The sequence below is a fragment of the Fulmarus glacialis genome, unplaced genomic scaffold, assembly GCF_000690835.1.
Source record: "Fulmarus glacialis isolate BGI_N327 unplaced genomic scaffold, ASM69083v1 scaffold9570, whole genome shotgun sequence".
NCBI lineage: Eukaryota > Metazoa > Chordata > Aves > Procellariiformes > Procellariidae > Fulmarus > Fulmarus glacialis.
The window spans coordinates 113,134-119,133 of record NW_009187146.1 but is presented as its reverse complement, the minus strand read 5'-3'; positions in this window follow the sequence as shown (position 1 = coordinate 119,133).

Below are 6,000 nucleotides of genomic sequence, written 5' to 3'. Positions count from 1 at the left end.
GACCACCCTCACTCTATCAACACTTGTTTCTGACAAGAAGTTGGGAAAACCCAGTGATGCACAACCCCCAAGCGAGCTCCTGACCTATTTGAATGCTAATTACCTCTTAGTGCTCTATCTGACGCGTTCTACTGCCTATCGAGATATAAGGATGGGAAGATAATAGACCTTCTGGACCACAGGCAGCTGCAGACACAAAACCATGGAAATATGGAAGAAACATTAGTGGGAAAGCCAGAGAACGAAAATGAAGACACGAGTAATTAACTTTGATCCAGGATGTCAGCAGTCTGTGCCAGAGTACCTTGTGTGCAGCAACTGCCCTGCACCGCGGGGACAGGATGCTCTGTTCCCATCCCCCGTGGTACTCCCCCGCGGCAGCCCTGGCACAGCAGAGGCTCCAGGGACTCTGCAGGGTCTGGTGGGGTCCGTTTTGGAGGGTCAGATCCTCAAGTGTAGTTAGACGTTGAATTCCCACTTATGCAAGGGAGCTTCACTGCAACGAATGGGCATTAGATGCCATTAATATAAAGAAACCGGACATGAAAACAAAGACCTCTCTAAGGATTTGAGCCTTTGTGACTCCCCATTTCATTGTCCTCCATTCAACATGACACTGAGGCTCTCATGGACTTGGGACATGGTTCAATGAAAACTATCCTCTTCCCCCTTTGTCGGTCCTCCTGTCTTAGTTTCTGAACGTGTCATGTCCTCTCTCAGCATAGATATGTCCAGGCAAATGATTTCCTTTCACCCCTTGTGTTTTGGGTGGGACTGGGGACAAAGCTATATGACAGAGTTTGCCAAGTTCAATATACGTTGCTTATTCCATAAAAGCTGACACAAGGCCCCGTGTTTTCTCTGTATCAATAAAAATGTTGTTAAGTCTGTATCATTGCTAGAGTTTTTCCTGTTCCAGATTTTCTTAAAATCCTTTACTGTTTTTAGCTTTTCCAGCCAGGGTTGTGTCCTTGATGTATTTGGTTTTCCATGTCAGTTTTTTTGCATTTCATAATTTCTGCTTTAGAACAATTGCGGTCTCTTTTTTTCTTTCCCCTAGTTGGCATATATTTTTAATTTCTAATTGCTGTCTGAGCTCTGCCACTGAGCCAGCACAGGCTGCTGCTTCCTAAAACACAGACATTGATGCCAAGGCTGAAACCTCACGGAGTTATGCCAAACCTGCTGACTCTGGATTCCCACATCACAGGGGTCCTCTCAGCTTCATTCCTTATTAATTACAATCAATCATTCATACCACAGGACCCAAACTTCCAGACTAGTTCATGACCTGAGTGTCTATGTGCTGTGCTGACAGGGAGGGAAGGCCAGCCCTGTCTTACAAACTACAAATTGACAAGGTGAGGCAAAGTGATTGTTCCAGGTAAAAATTGCGGTCCTACATAGACAAGTGGTCTTTGCTTTAAGGACTCTCCTTTCCTCTGTGCTCTTTACCCAGGGGGTAAAGGATCAGACTGCCAGCAGAGCACCTGTGCTGGCAAGGCCATGCCAGACTCACAGCACATGTCTGTGCATGTCTGGAGGGGTCCAGCTCCCCCCTGCCCCATTCACTGGAAGTGGGGAAACCACACTGCTTCATTGGGAGCAAAGCTGCAAGACGGGAGGGGAGAAGAGCCAGGGAGCACTGGCGGAGGAGTTACTACTTGCATAATGGTGCTGCTGTAGGTCCTGTAGCATGAACAAGTCTTAAAAGGGATTTCAAGTCAGGGAGAGAAATACATTACTCATATAACATGCACTGAGATGTTCAGATGAGTCAAAAATGCCTGCTGCTTTGGCCATCGCAGTGATCTATCTTGCCTCCTTGCTTCCTTGTGCTACTCCTGTCTACTTGCCCGTACGCACCTCTTACCACTAGCTGGAAGCTGCAAGAGCTCTGGGGTATGGCCATAGTGCCAGCACTACAGGGCCTTGGTCTGGATTTAGTATTTCCAAGTGCTTATGGCAACTTGGAAATAATAGGGATAAATACTAAAATAATATTAGCAAACCTAAAAAAAAAAAAAAAAAAAAAAAAAAAAAAAAAAAAAAAAAATTAGAAAACAAAAAAAAAAAAAAAAAAAAAAAAAAAGAAAGAGAAAGAGCTAATGATAGGTGTAATAAATGAAATGGAAAGCAAATCTACACACTCTTGAGAGAGAAGGTGATGGGGATGATGAAGTTTAGGAACATTGCAGAATGAATTCCAGGATCATAATGAAGCATTCGAGCTGGGGATGCAGGACAAAGGAATTAGAAGTTGCGATGATGAAGACAAGAGCTTTCAGCTAATGTGGGAGTGCAAAGGGAGACAGTGGCGGGATGCAAATAGGAGGCTGATATGATTGCACTGCTGAGCCAGCCAAGCCTTCTCTATCCTAGCAGTACACATCCTATTAGAAAGAGTTTTGCACCCACGCTCTAAGTAACAGGATGCTCAACATAAATTAGAATTTTGCATGAATAAAAGACAGCTGCATTGAAAAGGGGTTAGTCAGTCTTGGTTAATGCTCTCTGAATACAACACATGTCCTGTATATGCTAGTCTTCAGCCTCCCTGGGCACTGTATTCCTCAAAATGTTAGCTCTTCTTTGTATGGGATAGTAATTTATGCACATTTACAACACGGTTGTTCTTCACTGACTCCCCTGTGAGGTCTGTTATTTAACCCTGGACAGGCCTCCACCAAACACAGTGTCCTCCGTTTCTGCTGTGTGGACTGTGTGCATCCATGCAGGATGCTTGGCTTGACCACTGACTGTGAAACAGTCATGCCACAGTCAACTAGCTTGAGTTATTTACTGAGCTGAACTAGCTCTAAGTTAACCAGCTGTTTTTCCTAAATGACACATTTTCCCTGTACAGACATGGGTGGGAGAAAAAAAAAACTTTTGCAGCAGCTTTTTCAGTAAGCTGGAGGCTGCAGAAATAAGGAAGGTAGAAACAATAAAGCATAATATGAAGAGTATGTTGAGAAGAGCTTTGGAGCTGTGGTCAGCTTTGCCTGAGTCATGTGAAAAGAAAACCACGAGGCTTTGACCATATTAGACTGTCTTACACAGGTAAGTATAAAGATTCTTAAATAGATGAAAGATGATAATTATAATTTCAAAGAGGAGTAAATCACTACCCACACCCTTTGGCTCCCTACATGAAGATCTTATCAAATTAAATTATGATCTCTTTCTGGAATAACGAGGCAGAACTTCAGCTGGTAAAAATCAGAATAGTCCCATGGACTTAAAACATACAATAGTGACTTACTCAGACAAAGCTCAGTCCCACTTGCCTGCTCAGATGTCTTCTCAGGTGTCCCCCCTCCTCCCAGCGTCACACTCAAGCCTGTGTGTGCCACAGCTGCACACTCGGACTAAACCAGCCTGCTGTTCAGAGACAGCTTTCTCTAGACCTGGGGAAGCCAGCACTTCAGAAAAATAGGCTTCATATTTAAATGTTTATTGTAAGGACAATAAACACCACCAATCTTTTGTTAGTAATGGTATCTCTCATCATAGTGGTTGGCCTTCAATGCACTGACAGAGCCAAAGGCGTCAGAAGACTGAAGGGACAGTCGCGACCATGTTCTCCAGCTTCCCATAACCAAAGTCAGAGCATTTCACACTGTAAATCTTGTATCCAGCCCTCTTTCCAGGCTTGAGCTGGAGACTGTGTAGTAGAGAACCACAGCAAGCTTGCTACACTGTGCAAGTGGTTATGAACCTTCTCTTTTAAATACACGTTTTATTTTTAATCAGAATTTGTCTAAAGTCGGTGCAAACCACCCATTTGTGTGTCTTGAAGCCTTACCTCTTACGTTTGGAGTCCTAAATTCAACATGTTTACGACTGGTGTTCCAGAGTGCATTCTGCTGTGTAAGTGGTTGTGAAATACCTGTGCTCTTCAAGTCATGCACATTTTAAATAAGAATATGCAGCTATCATTTTGGTCAGCTGATGCTGAAGATTTAAACTTGTAAGCACTGGTGTGCTCTCCAAGCTGATAAACATGACTGATAGCTACACTCCACCCAGAAAGAGAAGCATCAGCAACAAGTGGCACTAATTTAGCAATTTCACAGGGCAGCAAGGTACCTCTTGCTATTATTTTTTTTCTGCATGGTTGTGCATGGTCCATTCCTGTCAGAGGTAATGTTGATAATAGCTTGAATGACCGAGAGTTTTACTGTTGTGACCGTGTTAGGAATTAGTTTTTTCCTGCTTTAATTTACAGTCCAAAAAATAACAAACTTTTACAGCTCTACTGTTTAAATGAAAAGACTTTCCATGAGCTTCCATGGAGGAGATGTAGGATGCACTATTTGTAGCAGATCTGAGTTCTTTCCCCCTTTCCTGCCCCCACCCCGATCTCCCAAACAAGCTTTAAAGAAAGGATTCCCTACTCGTGTCAAGGCATTATGGCAACCTCAAAACCAAGTAAGTTTTCATTTTGCTAAGTCTGCAGCCTAGGATGAGGTGATCTAATAGCTCCTGCTGCCAGGACTGGGAGGTTCTGTCTTCCCTTTTCCCCTCCTGGCTGTGCATTCCCACTGCTCACCCTGCGCTGGCTCTGGGCCTCCTTACGCTGCCCTTGGTGAGCTGACTCAACTCATTAACCCGGCAAAAAACAAGTGGATCATTTTCTGCAGGGTGGCAGTGAGCTGTTAGATTGAATCACCTGCTCTGATGAAATCACGGCCATTGTTATTAGCAGACTATCTTCATCCGATAACAGATAAATAACTGCCATCACAATGGCAAGCTCAGATATATAGATATGCAGCTCCGGAGAGCTGATTCTCTGCTGCCACATATCCCTCTTATTCATACCTCTGCCAAGTGAGTGTAAAAAGCTGCTAGTTCAGAATGAGCTGTTGGTGGTACACATGCATTTGGCTCTGAAGAAAATGACTCTAGAAGGGGCAGAGCAAAGGGCGGTTCCCCTTCCCCTTGGTGCTGGTAGCAAACTTGCAGTTGATTTTTTTTCCCCATAAATTTTGATGACACCAAAAAAAAAAAAAAAAAAGGCTGTTGCAGTCTCCTTCTAATTCAGCATTTTGGCATGCTGCACCTGGCAGAAAACATTCAGTCATGAGAAGGGTCACTGAGGACTGGTTCCTGCTGTTTGTTATTATCTGTTGGCACTGCAGTAGCACCGTTCTTGGAATTTGACAAGGGAGAGGGACTGGCCAGTACCACAAGGAAGTTACGGTCCGAGTCAGACACACTCAGTACAGCACAGACACAAAAGATACAACGCAAATGACCTCTAGATCAGTAGAGAAGGTGCCTCTATTTTTTTCCTTCTTTTCTTTATCTGTGGCTGGATATGACTGAATGGTTTCCCAGAAACGCCTCTTAAACAGGGAATTGAACTTCAGTCATATCAGGACACTGTCACCATTTTATAGCTTTAAGTGCACTGTAGTAGACTCATGTCCTAAACTTTTTTTTCCCACAGATTTGCTCTCATTGTTATTTGTTGCAAACAAACTTGCCATGGCTATATCTTTCATAAATCCTGGTGGAAATGGGCCTGCTAGGACTAGCGGGAAGAAGCCGCAAGGTACCTAGAGATCTTTTAATTTATTTGTTTCTTCTTCCTCCCTTTGTTGCGGAGCTAATTTTATTTCTGCATGTCTACAAGGATCCCTGCACGCCTGCCATTTGTGAAATTTTGCATTTTCATGTTAGCAGGCTGGACATCCGCCAAGTAGCTCTCACTTGCACAATGACAGCAGACAATGTGCTTTGAATTTTCCCTCTGCACAAAGGTCAGTGAATTTTTCCTACTCACTTGACTGTTTCCCTGCTGTCCTGTAGCTCGCAGATAAGTCCTCAGCTGTTTTCTACTGTCAGTTCTGCTTATATAAGAAACTTCCTTTGCATTTGATGCAAATTAAGGCTCCTGAATTCTGTCACATGAAAGCTCCCTTTGAAAATTGGAGAAATTGGCAATGCTCTGCCCTCTTCCTCAGTGCTATTAAAGGCTTTATCATACAC